Source organism: Piliocolobus tephrosceles, chromosome 13 (genome assembly GCF_002776525.5).
Source record: "Piliocolobus tephrosceles isolate RC106 chromosome 13, ASM277652v3, whole genome shotgun sequence".
Taxonomy (NCBI): domain Eukaryota; kingdom Metazoa; phylum Chordata; class Mammalia; order Primates; family Cercopithecidae; genus Piliocolobus; species Piliocolobus tephrosceles.
In genome coordinates, this window is record NC_045446.1 from 41,358,509 (window position 1) to 41,375,587 (window position 17,079).

The window sequence follows — 17,079 nt, forward strand, 5'->3', positions numbered from 1 at the left end:
ACATAGAAAAGGGGTGTCCATGACTGTTGATTGTTACTGTGTTGCACTATTTCTTAAATTTAAAGATAATTGAGAAGAACTTTATATGATTTATCATTTAGAGGACATCAAATTATATGTGGATGCAATATTTGGCATTTTACTCATATTAGTTTTTTTTTGTCTAAGAAACAGATTGACACCCTTTTTTATTGCAGCGTATTTTTCAGGAATGTAAAATATCTAAGCATGTAAATTGTCTCTATTAATGGACCTCTGCGTATTTACTTTGTGTTAGCTAAATATAAGGTTATAATTTGCAGTTTCTCTAAGGAAATGATATAAGGTTGTAGAATAAATGTAGACAACACTCTCTAAATTTATGTAGTTTTAAAGTATTATCTTTGGCAGCCATGAAATATACACTACTTAATTCCATTTGGATTGTTTATCCCCAACCTCCATTTTTCGACATTCTCTCAGTACTTTATCTTTCAAACTATCATGAAAGGAATGAAGAACATATATTTTTAACTTCATCAATAATCCTGAAGTAAATTTTAAAAATAAAAATAGCTCTTAGTCACTGAGCTGTGTTTACAGAATGAGTTAATACAAAGCTTTCCTTTGATTCATTGTTATGTATTTTCTCTCTCTGGATTTAGTAATTTTATTACTCATGTCTCCACAGTTACTGATGCATAAGAGTTATGTATACAAAATCTAAATATTTCTCAACCTGGGAATATTAAAATGAGAGAGACCATATTTAACATTCAAATACATATGACAATATTTATTTGGTCCATTTTTCTAATTCCAGAAATGCTAACCTCACATTAATGGTTTATAGATTTGTTTGATCAGCAGATGTTTTTAAATTATTTATTTGTCATGAGATACTATGACAGACTCTGCTATTAGATGCCTAAAAAATAGTAACTGTCCTCAAGTGACTAACAACTGGAATACAGTTTCATTGATGCCAATATTTCTAATTGAGAATACAGAGGGATAAGTAAATAAGGGCATCTGGGTGACTGGGAGGCAGAGGATGGTAAAATAAAGGAAAGAGTCACTAAGGAAGAAATGCTGAAACTGCCTCCTCAATGAGGACCTGGAGGACAAGGCGAAATAGGGTTTGAGGCATGGGACAGTCAGTCTATAGAGAAATAAATCACTCCCTCTGGCAGCTGTAAGCATAGATTAAAAACACAATGACGTGTTTAAGAAATTGTTAGTAGTTAAATATGTTCCAAGTGCACATTGCAAGAAAAGAGACAGGGTTGAGAAAAGATAGTTTTCAGGAGAAAATTAGGGGCCAGTTCATGAAGTAGGCCTGCCTTTGATGTTCATGAAGCATGAGGGAAGAGTACAAATAAAATGTGCACACCTTGCCTCAAAAATTTTATAACTTACAAATGAAGTTTGAATAAGTTCTATTATTTTACTGTGACTTACAAACCTTGTATAACTTAGAAGGCCAGTTTTTAATTTAAAATTCTAGGACACCTTGGGAATCTATATCAGAATGTGACAGTAAGAGAGAAAGCTGTTTCAGATCCTCTGGAATGCAGTCTGCAATGCCACTTTTCTCGCCCGTCTGCACCCCTTACCTTTCCCTTTAGAGTCCCCAGTGTTTATTATTGCCATCTCTATGTCCATGTGTACCTATTGTTTCACTTTCACTTATAAGTATCAACATGCAGCATTTGATTTTCTGCTTCTGCATTATTTCACTAATGGCCTACAGCTGTATCCATATTGTTGCAAAAGACAAAATTTTATTCTTTTTTATGACTGTGTAGTATTCCATGATGTATATGTACCACATTTTCTTTATCCAATCCACTATTGATGAATACGTAGGCTGATGTCATAACTTTGCTATTGTGAATAGTGCTGCAATAAGCATACCAGTGTAGGTGTCTTTTTGATAAAATGACTTCTTTACCTTTCAGTAGATAACCAGTAGAAAGACTGCTGGTTCAAAATGGAGTTGTATTTTTAGTTCTTTAGTTCTTTGAAAAAATCTCCATACTGTTTTTTATAGAGGTTGAACTAATTTACATTCCCATCAATAGTGTATAAGCATTCCATTGTGGATTTTTTTTTTTTTTTTTTTAGAGACGGAGTCTCGCTCCGTCGCCCAGGCTGGAGTGCAGTGGCACAATCTCAGCTCACTGCAAGCTCTGCCTCCCAGGTTCACGTCATTCTCCTGCCTCAGCCTTCTGAGTAGCTGGGATTACAGGCGCCCGTCAACTCGCCCAGCTAATTTTTTGCTTTTTTTAGTAGAGACGAGGTTTCACCGTGTTAGCCAGGATGGTCTCAATCTCCTAACCTCGTGATCTACCTGTCTCGACCTCCCAAAGTGCTGGGAGTACAGGCGTGAGCCATCACACCCGGCCCAACATCTGTTATTTAAAAAATTTTTAATAATAGCCATTCTGGCTGGTGTGAGATGATAGCTCATTGTGGGTTGTATTTGCATTTTTTTGATGATTAGTAATATTGAACATTTTTTATCTGTTTGTTGGCCATGTGTATGCCTTATTTTAAGTATCTGTTTATGTCCTTTGCCTACTTTTTAATTAAGTTATTTGTTTATTTTTGTTGATTTGTTTAAATTCCTTATAGATTCTGGATGTTATTCTTTTGTAGGATGAATAATTTGCAAATATTTTATCCTATTTTCTAGGTTGTCTGTTTACTGTGATTATTGTTTCTTTTCTATGCAGAAACTCTTTAATTAAATCCTATTTGTCTGTCTTTGTTTTTGTTGCATTTGCGTTTGAGGTGTTAGTAATTAATTTTTTACCTAAGCCAATGTCAAAAATAGTTTTCCCTAGGTTTTCTTCTAGGATTTTTATAATTTCAGGTCTTACATTAAAGTTTTTAATCCATCTTGAGTTAATTTTTGTCATGGTAATAGCTAGGGGCAGAGTTTAATTCTTATGCATATGGCTAGCCACTAATCCCAGCACTATTTATTGTTAATCCCCAAAACAATTAGGAAAATGTCTCCAGAGCATATCAGAGGTCTTCACAGCAGCACCTCCCATCACAGGCCTGGAGGCCTAGGAGAAAATGGTTCTGTGGACCAGGCCCAGGGTCCCTGTGCTGTTTGCAGCCTAGGGAGTTGGTGCCCTGCATCCCACTTGCTCCAGCTGTGGCTTAAAGGAGCCAATGTAGAGTTCAGGCCATGATTTCAGAGGGTGCAAGCCACAAGCCTTGGCAGCTTCCACATGGCATTGAGCCTGCAAGTGCACAGAGGTCAAGAATTGGGGTTTGGAAACCTCTGCCTAGATTTCAGAAGATGTATGGAAACGCCTGGATGCCCAAGCAGAAGTTTGCTGTAGAGATGAGGCACTTAAAGAGAACTTCTGCTAGGGCAGTGAGGAAAGAAAATGTGGGGTAGGAGCCCCCACACAGAGTCACCCCTGGGGCACTGCCTAATGGAACTGTGAGATGAGGGCAACCATCTTCCAGAACCCAGAATGGTAGATCCACTGACAGTTTGCACAGTTTACCTGGAAAAGCTGCAGACACTCAATGCCAGTCCATGAAAACAGCTGGGAGGGAGTCTGTACCCTGTAAAGCCAGAGGGACAGTGCTGCCCAAGACCATGGGAACCCACCTCTTTCATCAGCATGACCTGGAGTGAGACCTGGAGTCAGAGGAGATCATTTTGGAGCTTTAAAATTTGACTGTCCTGCTGGAATTTGGACATGCATGGGCCCTATAACTCCCCCTTTTTTGTGCCAAGTTCTCCCATTTGGAATGGCTGCACTTACCCAATATCTGTACCCCCATTGTATCTAGGCAGTAACTAGCTTGCTTCTGGTTTTACAGGCTCATAGGCAGAAGGGACTTGCCTTATCTAAGATGAGACTTTGGACTGTGGACTTTTGAATCAATGCTGAAATGAGTTAAGACATCGGGGGACTGTTGGGAAGGCATGACTGCTTTTGAAATGTGAAGACATGAGATTTGGAGGGGCCAGGGCCAGAATGATATGGTTTGGCTACATGCCTACCCAAATCCCATCTTGAATTTTTCTCCTATAATTCCCACATTTGGTGGGAAGAACCTGGTGGGAGATAATTTAAATCATGGGGCAGTTTCTCCCATACTGTTCTTGTGGTAGTGAATAAGTCTCACAAGATATGATTTTATCAGGAGTTTCTGCTTTTGCATCTTCTTCATTTTCTCTTGCCGTTGCCATGTAAGGAGTGCCTTTCACCTCCTGCCATGATTCTGAGGCCTCCCCACCCATGTGTAACTGTAAGTCCAATTAAACTTCTTTCTTTTGTAAATTGCTCAGTCCCAGGTATGTCTGTATCAGCAGTGTGAAGATGGACTAACACATCACTCTATGTCTTTTAATTGGAACATTTAGGCTATTTACATTCAAAGTTAATATTAACATATGAACTACCATTGAGAGCTTCACTCTTGTAACTCCTCAGTGGGTGATTCTTGCCTGCTGCCCAGATACAGCCAATATACCAGACAGGGGAATTGTTATAGAGAAAGGGTCTTATACTCATAGAGTTGGCTAAAGGGAAGACTAGAGTTTTATTACTATTCAAATCAGCCTTCTTGAGAACTTGGAGGCTAGGGTTTTACAAAGATATTTTGGGTGAAGGGAGTGGTTAGGCAATGAATGCTGCTGATTGGGCGGGGGTGCAATTATAGGGATGTGGAAAATGGTCCTTCTGTGCATTGAGTCCCTTCTGGTTGGGGCCACAGGACCAGTACCAGTTATGTGTTCAGGTGGAGCCATCACTCATCAGAAATGCAACAAAACCCTGGAAAGACATCTCAAAAGGCTAATGTTTCAATAATAATGACGTTATCTGCAGGAATAATTGGGGAAGTTGCAAATCTTCTGACCTGTGGAATAATGACTGATAATCGTTTCATCTATACCCTAGCCGAATTTGGGCTCCTCATCCTCCTAACCTGATGGTCTCTCATTAGCTTTAAAAGGGTGCTTGAGTTTGGGGGAAGGGCTATTACCATTTAAACTATAAACTAAATTTCTCCCAAAGTTAGCTTGGCCCAAATACAGGAATCATTAAGAGCAGTTTAAAGGTTAAAGCTCTACTTTGTCACCAATAGCTGGCCAGACATTACTAAGAAATTACAGAACAAATGTTTCAAATGTGGAAAAATAGGTCCCTTTAAAAGACAATGTCTTGAATAGGAAAAGGAAGAAGTCATCCCATATATGGCTTTTGAAGAAGATTAGGGAAGTCAGAGGCTCTATCTTTTTATCTTGAGTCCAACTAAGAGCCCTTGATAAATTTAGAAATGGGACCTAAACCTGAGCTTATTACCTTTTTAGTCAATTCAGGAGCAGCTTGCTCCCCAGTTTGTTATCTTCCATCTAGTGTAACTTGTTCACAAGAACTTTTTATCTCCAGGGTAAAAGGAGTAGGGATTAGAGCAAAAATCTTAGAGGAGACAGAAGTAAAATATAAAAACCAATAAGCTGGTATCAAATTTTTGTTAGTTCCAGAAGCAGGCACAAATCTATGAGAAAGAGATTTAATTCTAAAATTAGACTTAGGCCTCCAAATCAATCATGGAAAATTCCTCCCCTCCCTAAACTTGCTCACCACCACAGACAAAGAACACATTCATCCCAAGGAATGGTCCGAAGATAGGAATTAAGGAAAGGTACAGATTCCTCCAATTCATGTCAAATTAAAAACCCCTGGGGAAGTGTTAAAGAGAAAGCAATATCTTATTCCTTTAGAAGCCAGGGTAAATTTAAAACCTATAATTGAAGTCTTCTTTGTGATGGGCTTCTTGAACCCTGTATGTCTCCCTATAACACTCCAATACTGCCTGTAAAGAAGCCATACAGGTCATACCAGTTAGTGCAAGACCTTAGAACTATTAATTAGATAGTCCAAACTATACACCCTGTTGTTCCCAATCCTTATACTATTGTCAGTAGGGTCCTACATAGCCACCAGTGGTTTACAGTAATAAATTTAAAAGATGCCTTCTAGCCTTTTCCATTAGCAGAAAACAGCTGGGACCTATTTGCCTTTGAGTGGGAAGACCCTCACTCTGGTCGAAAATAGCAATACCGATGGACAGTCTTATCCCAAGGGTTTACAGAGTCTCCAAATGTATTTAGTCAAATATTAGAACAAGTGCTAGAAAAATGTTCCCTGCCCTCGCACATATACCTCCTTCAGTACATGGATAATCTTCTGTCAGGAGGCGATAGAAAAGGAGTAGCAGCCTTCTCAACTCATGTCTTAAATTTTCTATGGGATAAAAGGCTAGGGGTCTTGAAAAACAAACTCCAATTTGTAGAACCTGAAGTAAAATATTTAGGCCATTTAATGAGCAAAGGTAAACAGAAAATTGGGTTTGAATGGATTGAAGGCATCATATCCTTGCTTCTGCCAGAGACTAAACAAGAACTTACAAAATTTTAGGATTAGTCAGATACTGTCATCTATGGATAGACTCTTAGGCTCTAGAAATGAAACCCTTATACAAAAAGTTCATGCAAGACAAGCCAGACCCCCTCATTTGGCAATTACCAGAAATCCAACAGGTGGAAAGGTTAAAACATCTATTAGTAACTGCCCCTGTCCTAGCTTTACCCTCCTTAGAGAAGCCATTCCATCTTTTTTCAATGGAAACAAAGGCATAGCCTTAGGAATACTTATGCCAAAGCACAAAGGCCACCGGCAACTCGTAGCCTTCCTATCAAAACTCCTTGACCCAATAACCTGTGGATGGACCAAATGCAATCTGTAGTGGCAACTGCTTTGGTAACAGAAGAAAGTAGAAAAATAACTTTTGGAGGAAACCTCACTGTAAGCACACCTCACCAGGTCAGAACTATCCTATGTCAGAAGGCAGAAAGCTGGCTTACTGACTCAAGAATTTTAAAATATGAGGCTATCTTTTTAGTAAAAGATGATTTAACCCTAACCACTGATGATTCATTTAACCCTGCTGCCTTCTTAACAGAAAATCCAAACCCAGAAAAACAAAACAAAACAAACAACAACAACAACAACAAAAAAAAACCCACACCCCAGACCAGAAGAACTTGGGCATAGATGTTTAGATATCATTGCCTATCAGACAAGTTAGACCAGACTTAAACAAAATTCCCTACCAAGCTGGAAGACACTTTTTTGTAGATGGTTCCTCTCAAGTAATAAAAGGGAAAAGGCATAACAGGCACTCAGTAGTAGATGGAGACACTCTCACAGAAATAGAATCAGGAAGATTTCCTAATGGCTAGTCTGCACAAATGTGTGTTATTAGCACTGAATCAAGCCTTAAAATTTCTACAAAACCAGGACGAAACTATTTATACTGACTCCAAGTATGCCTCTGGAGTAGTCCACACCTTTGGGAAAATTTGGGCAGAGTGAGGCCTCATTAACAGTAAAGGCCAAAACTTAGTCCATAGAGACTTAATAATCTAAATACTAAAGAACTTACAGCTGCCAGAAGAGATAGCAGTTGTTCATGTTCCAAGTCACTAGAAGAATCTTTCCTCTGAGAACCAAGGGAATAATCTAGCTGATCAAGTAGCCAAACAAGCTGCCTCTTCTCAAACAGCACCCATTTTCCACCTAACTCCTTTTCTTCCCCCTCCAGCTGCAGTCCCTATCTTCTCCCCCATAGAGCAATGAAAGCTAAAAGAAATAGGAGCCAAAGAAAGCCACAAGGGAAAATGGGTACTACCAGACAAGAGAGAAATGCTGCCTAAGCCCCTCATGCGAGATATATTGTCACAGCTACATCAAGGAATTTGCTGGGGCCCCCAAGCTATGTGTGATGCAATCCTTAGAGTTAATGGATGCATAGGAATTTATACCCTTGCTATACAAGTTACAGATAGTTGCATAGTGTGCAGAAAAACAACAACAAGCAAACCCTAAAGAAAATGGGAATACCACACGCCATGGCATCTGCCTTCATCAGGGAAAGTAGAAAGCTCTATTGCCCTGTTGATAGGCTTATCCTCTTATGAGATGCTTTATGGATTGCCTTATCTACATTCTACTACTGATCTTCCTACATTTGAAACAAAAGATCAGTTTCTTGGAAACCATGTATTAGGTCAATCTTCTATCCTTTCCTCCCTCAGGATTCAAGGCCTCCTAGCACAAACTCCATGCCTTGAATTCCCAGTTAATCAACATCAGCATGAAGATCACATCCTTATCAGAAGTTGGAAAGAGGGAACCCCACTTGGGAAGGACCTTACCTGGTGCTCCTCACAACTGAGACAGCAGTCCAGACCACTGAGAGAGGACGGACCCATCATACCCAAGTCAAAAAGGCTTTACACTCTCCAAAGTCATGGACTGTGGGAATTCCAGGACTTACCCCCACCAAAGGTTAAAGAGAAAAGCTTAATCTGCCTCTTCCTCCTTTTCCTCTTTCCCCCAGCTACCCACATCTGATTATTAATGTTACTAAGTCTAGCTCACCTCGAACTATCACTTTTGATGCTTGTCTTGCTATAACCTGTGGAGATCTGTCAGGTCAAAGAAAACTCTCTACTTCAGAAAAGTATCTTTGTCTTTCCTGGTTCTCCTCAGACTGGAAATCCATTACTGGTATCAATTGGTCTGGGAAGATTTTAACAGAGATTCCGTTAACTGGGAATCTTACCCTCCTAAAGCAGAGCATCAGCATCTCTGCCGTAGATGGCCTAATGTTCTACGGACCACCAAAAACCAAGGATGGATGGCCCCAGTGAGTAGTTGTATATTCCTAAAACCATACATTTATTTTACTAAAGCGAGTACTCCTCCCAATTGCCAATAAAACCAGTGTAATCCTGTACACATTTCCATTACTATCCCAGCTTCCCAAGGTTCTTACCCTTCCTTGAGCTGTTTTTACAGTACAGAAGCAGAATTCTCAGGGACAGACTCTGTAGACTATTTTGAAATGCACTTCATCACTCCTCCACCTCCTTCACCCACTTCTCCCTCTCCTAAACCCTCCTCTAACCAAACCTTTTCTCTCTTCATACCCAGGATAAAACTAGCCATTGTGGAAGTTAAAGATTTAAAGCAAATTCTAGCTACTGAAATAGGATATCAAGATGCAAAAGCCTGGTTGGAATGGATTAAATATTCTATCCACATGCTAAATAAAAGCGACTGTGAAACTTGTGTGACAGATAGGCCAGAAACTCAAATTGTGCCCTTCCCACTTGGATGGTCAGCTGACCAACGAGGCATGAGCTGTATGGTAGGTAGCTCTCTTCCGGAATCCCACAGCCTGGGGTAATGAGTCATGCAAGACACTTTCACTGCTGTTCTCTGAAGTCAAAAGCCCTGTAGGTCTGACCCCAACTGCCATCCAGTCTCCAGTCCCTGATGTTAATTTCCTCTTGTGCCTTTCACGGTAGGGGGAAAAGTTAGCATTCCTTGGAGATCTAACAGGGTGCAGTGAAACCAAGCCTTTTCAAGAGCTTACCAATAAGTCTGCCTTTGTTCATTCCCAAGCAAGTGTGTGGTGGTATTTCAGGGGACTATTGCTGGGTACTCTGCCAAGTAACTGGAGTGGCACTTGTGCTCTAATTCAATTGGCTATCCCTTTCACCTTGGCATTTCATCAACCAAGAAAGTTGAAGACAGAATATCGTAAAAAGAGAGATGTCTCTCATGGATCCTTTGATCCTCATGTTTATATAGATGCTATTAGAGTACCATGAGGGGTACCAGATGAATTCAAAGCCTGAAATCAAATAGCTGTAGGATTCCAGTCTATATTGTTCTGGTGGTCAACTATAAACAAGAATACAACTTAGATCAATTATATCTGTTATAATCAACAATGCTTTGTTAATTTTACTAGAGATGCAATTAAAGGAATAGCTGAACAATTAGGCCCTACCAGCCAAATGGCCTGGGAAAATAGAATGGCCCTTGACATACAATTAGCTGAAACAGGGTTTATGTCATAATTGGAGTCCGATATTGTACTTTTATTCCTAATAACATCGCCCCTGATGGAACAATAATAAAAGCCTTATAAGGCCTAACCTCCTTATCAAATGAGCTAGCTAAAAATTCTGGAATAGATGACCCTTTTACAAGCCTCATGGATAAATGGTTCAGAAAATGGAAAGGAATTATGACCTCAATATTCACCTCCCTTATAATCGTTATAGCTGTGCTCATTCTTGTAAGATGCTGTATCATACCCTGTATTCATGGTTTAGTGAAAAGACTTATAGAAACAGCTCCCACTAAAACCTCCCTTAGTTTACCCCTGCCTTATTCAGATAAACTCTTCCTTCCTGATGTCCAAGAAGAACAGAGCCTAGATATGTCAAGGCGTTTTGAAGAGGAAAAACTATAAAATCAAGAGGGGGAAATTGTCAGAGATGATAAATTCCTCTCAAAAAGCTTTAGTTCCCTGTTCTTTGTTTCTTAAGATCAACTTCCTTGTACTTCCTTGTCTCCTAGCTACCTGTTTTGAAAACAACCTTCCCACTTTTGCCACGCCCAGACAAGTCCAGATATGCCTTCCCATCTAGTAACGGACAGTCCCTCTTCCTCCTGCCTAATATACCCTATTCAATTTTAAACCTTAGCCAATTGAGTTAGCTTAGATTGTGAGGTCCAACCCCAGCCAATGGGGAAAGGACACAGAAGTGCTAGGAACTGCATTAGGGATAAAATCCCCTGACATACCCCGCTCGGTGTGCTCTTGCATTTGTAACTGGTACAAGCTGCACCCTTCTGCAGAAGTAAATTTGCCTTGCTGAGAAATCTTTTGTTCAAGTGCTTGCTTGTTTTCTTTATGATTCTAAGCTCTTATTTCTAACACTGTGACCTTTACCTTCCCATGAGGATCTGGCTAAGCTATAATGCTAGTAACAACATTCATTTGGAAGAGGGCATTGCATAACTCAGCTTCCAGGTTTAAAAACAAGTTTGGCAGTCCTGAGTTTTTGTTTTGCTTTGTTTTTTAATTTTTTTTTACAAACCAACATAAGAGATAGAATTAGCAAACTACATAATTAAGGTATATGTTACTATTTGTCAAGTGTAATGCTTTACTATTTTTAAATTCCTTAATAACCATACAAGCTGTAGATTTAATCCTGATAATGTTCACTCTGATCACTGAGAATGACAGATTTTCTTCAATGGAGATTTGCAAATGTCTAGGCTAATCCTCACAGACTTCCTGAGAAGGGACAGGAGAAGGGAAAGAGATATAGTTTTTAAAAAATGGATACTTTAAGAATTGAATCTAGGCCACCTGCTTTTCCAATAGCCCAATCATAGTGTTCTACATGTATTCCTTAAGTTCACTGATTGAGACTATCTACGAATCCTCCAATAATTATCTTAATAAACACGATTTACCCACATGAATCATACAATATATAATTATAAGAATGATATTGACTTATAGTAGAATTTAAATCTCAGAAAACGTCACACACTGTAGTGCATGTTGTGGTATGCCAATCCCCACCATCTCTGGAACAAAAACACTTATTTCCTCAAATGCTTGGTGACTGAGTCCCTCTTTAGGAATTGCCCTTTTCTGAAGAGAACCACTTCTTCCAAGGTTATACCTCCTTCCCAGGGGGAGTCAACATAAAATTAGTAAACTTAAGCCTCCTTATAAAGATCCAGCCACTTTGCCTCCATGTATGCAGGGGGCCTTCTCTGCAACAAAGCTGATTACTTAACAACCTCTCCCTTGTGAATCCTGCTTCCATCACTCTCCCAGAAGTGTTGATCCTAAGGATTCCCCATTAAACTCCTTTACATACATTTCAGTTTCTGAATATACTTTTTGGATAACAGCACCAGAAACATATATTGAACTCATTATCCCTTAAATTTGTCATCTCAAGGGATGGGAAAAAATATTATAGTTCATATGTGAAGCCAATATCCACGTATTTTCCTTAATATTGTAATTCTGGAAAGGAATTATTTTACCCTTGTAAGTGTAAATTAAATTTTTTAAAGAAATTTCCCTGATGCCTAAAGTCAAAAAAATCTCTTTTCTTCTTCCTTTCTTAGAGCATTTTCTTGAGCTGTAAAATGCCTTTAAAACCTCTCTATCCCTAGGATATGTATGCAAATCTTTTTAAAGGGTGAATAAGCTAGTGTTACAACCCAGGAATGTTTCTCTTAAGAGCCTAGGAGCTCTCTCTTTGAAATGTAAATGTTATGGATGCTAGAGTCCCTATCTACCTGTCCTCGGAATTTTAGCCTAAAGGCCTTCTCCAAGCTGTAACCACCTGCTTGTCAGAAAGATACAGAAGTTTTCCTATTTCTTCAGAGAAAAGCAATTAACTAGCCCAGCTGGTAACTCCATTACCAGGCAAATTTGGGATGAACTATGAAAAAATGTATAACAAGCAGTGTTGCAATGTCATCTTCCAAGAAGACAAATTATCATTATTCTTGAGAACCTGTACATAATGGATTATCTATTTTTGGTAGTATAAAAAGGATGAGATTTATTTCTGTCTTTATCATCTTATTAGTAGTAGAAATACCTGTGATGTATATCTCAGTCTAATTTAATGTTTATTAAATAATAAAATAATTGTTCCTACATTTGTGGAAAGGATTTTCTGAGTCCACAGGGAATTTTATTTTTAATTTTTCCACAATATCTTGAACACATTTCTATTGCAAGTACAAATATACAATAAAAAAATGCTATTATTAATCCTAACTCTGCTGATGTCACTGGTTCTCCTATCACTTTAGCATTCCTGGGGATGTAGTTTTAAAGCTAGATGAAGCTTCACAGTGGAAAGAGTTAGAGAGGTGCTTGCTTTCCGTCTTTGGAATACTCATTTGTGCAAAGGGACTCTGGACAAAGTCACGCGTCACAACACTATACAGTTTGAGTCTCCTACCACAGACTGACCACTGGATATGAATAAGCTGGATCTGGACATGTGTTTTGAGAGGACTCTTCTAATCTAGAGCTAAGTGTTCTTGTGCAAAACTCATCTTTCTTGTCTTTTGTATCCAGGACAGTAGTTATTAATTTTTGGGGGGAAGTCATTAATTCTTGGACACTCTAATGCCAGCCTTGAAAAGCACTCAGAAAAGTACACATATCCACTTAAGGTCAAATTTTTGCATGAAAATAAGGAAACTTCTGAAACAACTCAGACTTTTTTTTTTTCCAGTTATCATAAGAATTCAACATTCCTTAATACTGTACGATTTGCATCCAGTGGGCATTCAGTGAATATTGGTTAGATAAATCCTGGTGTTACTCAGAGAAGTGGATGATGCCTGTGATTTAATTTACAAACTAAGTATTTTTTCTTGTTTACCTATAAAGAACTAAGTTTCCAGAATAAAAGGGTCCTCAGTCATCTTAGAATTTCAATTCAACTTTACTGGGCTTTTACTAAGAGTTCTGTGCATACTACCAGAATATATGAGCGAGGATAATGTAGTATTTAAGAACACAGGCTCTGGAGTCAGATTGCCTGGGCTTCAAATAACAAATCTCTCTATTCCTCAGTTCCTTATAAAAAGCAGATAATAGCAGTATCCAGCTCATTTGGTTTTTGTGGATTTTTTTTGTGAGAATTAACAAAATAATCTATGAACTATATTTAGTAAATATTTGACATAGCAAAGGCCCAATAAGTGATAATAGAAGAAATTTAATATTCAAGAAATACTATTTAAGCATTCTTCTGGCAAAAAGCAACCATTAGAAAAGTTAACATATTAAGTACTGATATTTATATTGTAACAGTACTGACTCTATGTTAGAGAAAAGCTTATTTGCTTGGATATAGTTATTACTTTGATTAAGTTTGTAAATTATTCATTATAAACAGCCTCAGGAAGGCAGGACCTTCAATGGAGATAAAAGAAAATATCCTAGCCAGCAACTCTGAGAATGGGCTGACTGGCCTGATAAGAATAAAGAATAGCCTGATGGTGACTGCAGAAGGCCACAAAACAATAACCAAGAAAGCAATGATTAACTGCCAACTTGAGACAGTGCACATTTCACAAGAATGCTTTGATCATCATTTGTACTCTCCTAGTTTTCCTTAAAAACTCCTTAACCGGAGACACAACTTGGAGATGCAATCTCTGAACAGAGATTCCTAGCCCCTCCCCAGGTTGCCGGTTTGCCAAAAAATACTGATATGATCTAGCTGTGTCCCCGCCAAATCTCATCTTGAATTGTGACTCCTATAATCCCCACATGTCATGGGAGGAACGTGGTGGGTGGTAATAAAATCATGGGGGTGCGTTTTCCTGTGCTGTTCTCATGATAGTGAATAAGTCTCATGAGATCTGATGGTTTTATAAAGGGCAGTTTCCCTGCACACGCTCTCCTGCCTGTTGCCAGGTAAGACATGACTTTGCTCCTCCCTTGCCTTCTGTCACAATTGTGAGGCCTCCCCAGCCATGTGTGTGGGGAAAAGAAAGAGAGATCAGCCTATTACTGTGTCTATATAGAAAGAAGTAGACATAAGAGACTCCATTTTGTTCTGTATTTGAGATGCTGTTAATCTGTGACCCTACCCCCAACCTTGTCCTTGCAAGAGACATGTGCTGTGGTGACTCAAGGTTTAATGGATATTGGGCTGTGCAGGATGTGTCTTTGTTAAACAAGTGCCTGAAGGCAGCTTGCTGGTTAAAAATCCTGCCCGTCCCTGGGTAATAGAACATCTCGGTGTAAAACTCGATTGTATGCTTTGTTTACTGAGCAAGGAGAAAACCACCTTTAGGAATAAGGTGGGACTTGCTGGAGCAATGCTGCTAAAAGGTTTATGGAGATGTTTGCATATGCATCTCAAGGCACAGAATTTTCCTTTAAACTTATTCATGTCACAGGGATTTTTGTTCATATATCTTACTGCTGATTTCCTCCCTACAATGATCCTATTGTCCAGCCACTTCCTTATCTTTAAGATGGTAAAGATAATTATCAATAAATACTAAGGGAACTCAGAGACCGGTGGTGGCGTGGGTTCTCCGTAAGCTGAGCGCCGGTTCCCTGGGCCCACTTTTTCTTTCTCTATACTTTGTCTCTGTGTCTCATTTCTTTTCTCAACGAGAAACGCCCACAGGTGTAGAGGGGCAGGCCACCCCTTCAATGTGAAACTGTGAATCCATTAAACCTTTTTTCTTTTTAAATTACCCAGCCTCGGGTATTTCTTCATAGCAGTGTGAAGATACACTAATACAGTAAATTGGTACCAGTAGCGTTGGGTACTCCTACTAAGGATACCTGAAAATGTGGAAGCAACTTTGGAACTGGATAACATGTAGAGGTTGAAAGAATTTGAAGGGCTCAGAAAAAGACAGAAAAATGTGGGAAAGTTTGAAATTTCCTAGAGGTTTGCTCAGTGGATTTGCCCAAAATGCTGATAGTGATATGGACAATAAAGTCCAGGCTGAGGTGGTGTCAGACAGAGATGAGGAACTTGTTGGGAACTGGAGTAAAGGTCACTCTTGCTATGCAAAGAGACTGGTGGCATTTTGCTGCTGCCCTAGGAATCTGTGAAGCTTTGAACTTGAGAGAGATGATTTCAGGTATCTAGTAAAAGAAATTTCTAAGCAGTAAAGTGTTCATGAGGAAGAGAGCATGAACGTTTGAAAAATGTGTGGCCTGATGATGCAGTAGAAAAGAAAAATCCATTATCTGGGAAGAAATTCAAGCCAGCTGCAGAAATTTGCATAAGTAATGAGGAGCCAAATGTTAATCACCAAGACAATGGGGAAAAGGTCTCCAGAGGATGTCAGAGAACCTTGTGGCAGCCCCTACCATCACAGGCCCAGAGACTTAGGAGGAAAAAGTGGTTTTATGGATTGGACCAGGGTCTCCCTGCTGTGTGAAGCCTAGTGACTTGGTTCCCTGTGTCTCAGCTGCTCCAGACTTGGCTAAAAGGGGCCAAGGTACACCTTTACCCTTCAGAGGATGGCTTCAGAGGATGCAAGCCCCAATCCTTGGCAGTTTCCATGTGGTGTTGAGCCTGCAGATGCACAGAAGTCAAGAATTGAAGTTTGGAAACCTCCATCTAGACTTCAGAGAATATACGGAAATGCCTGGATGTCCAGCAGAAGTTTTCTGCAGGGGCAGGGCCCTCATGGAAACCTCTGCTAGGGCAGTGTGGAAGGGAAATGTGGGGTGGGAGCCCCACAGAGACTCTCCACTGGGGCACTGCCTAGTGGAGCTATGAGGAGAGGGCCACCGTCCTCCAGACCCTAGAATGGCAGATCCACCCACAGCTTGCACTGTGTGCCTGGAAGTATTGTAGACAACCATCACCAGACCTTGAAAGCAGCTGAGAGGGAGGCTGTACATTGCAAAGCCAAGGGGGTGGAACTGCCCAAGACCATGAGAACCCATGTCTTGCATCAGCATGACCTGGATGTGAGACATGGAGTCAAAGGAGATCACTTTGGCTTTAAGATTTGACTGTCCCACTGGATTTTGGACTGGCATGGGGCCTGTAGCCCCTTCATTTTGACCAATTTCTCCTATTTGGAATGGGTATATGATATGGTTTGGCTGTGTCCCCACCCAAATCTCATATTGAATTCCCATGTGTTGTAGGAGGGACCTGATTGGGGGTAATCAAATAATGGGGGAAGCCTTTCTTTTCTGTGCTGTTCTTGTGATAGTGAATAAGTCTTATGAGATCTGATGGTTTTAAAAATGGGAGTCTCCCTGCAGAAACTTTCTTCTCTTCTCTGCTGCCATGTGAGACGTGCCTTTCACCTTCTGCCATGATTTTGAGGCCACCCAGGCCATGCGGAACTGTCCAAAAAGCTTCTTTCTTTCATTAAAAAACAAACAAACAAACAAACAGAAAACAAACCCCACAACCTGTGCAGGTTCTTGCTGAAGGCAAAGGGAATACAGAATGGGTAGTAGAAAAATGTATTCATATATACTAGCTATGACCATGTGACCAGTTGCAGAAACAAGGACTATAATTGTCATGAGTATTTCCTCCTTCTTTTGTTAAAAACATATTTGTGCATGTATACACTTGTACTAAGAAAATATCTTCATTTTATTTCCTTTTTATTTTATCATGTGACATAAGATTTA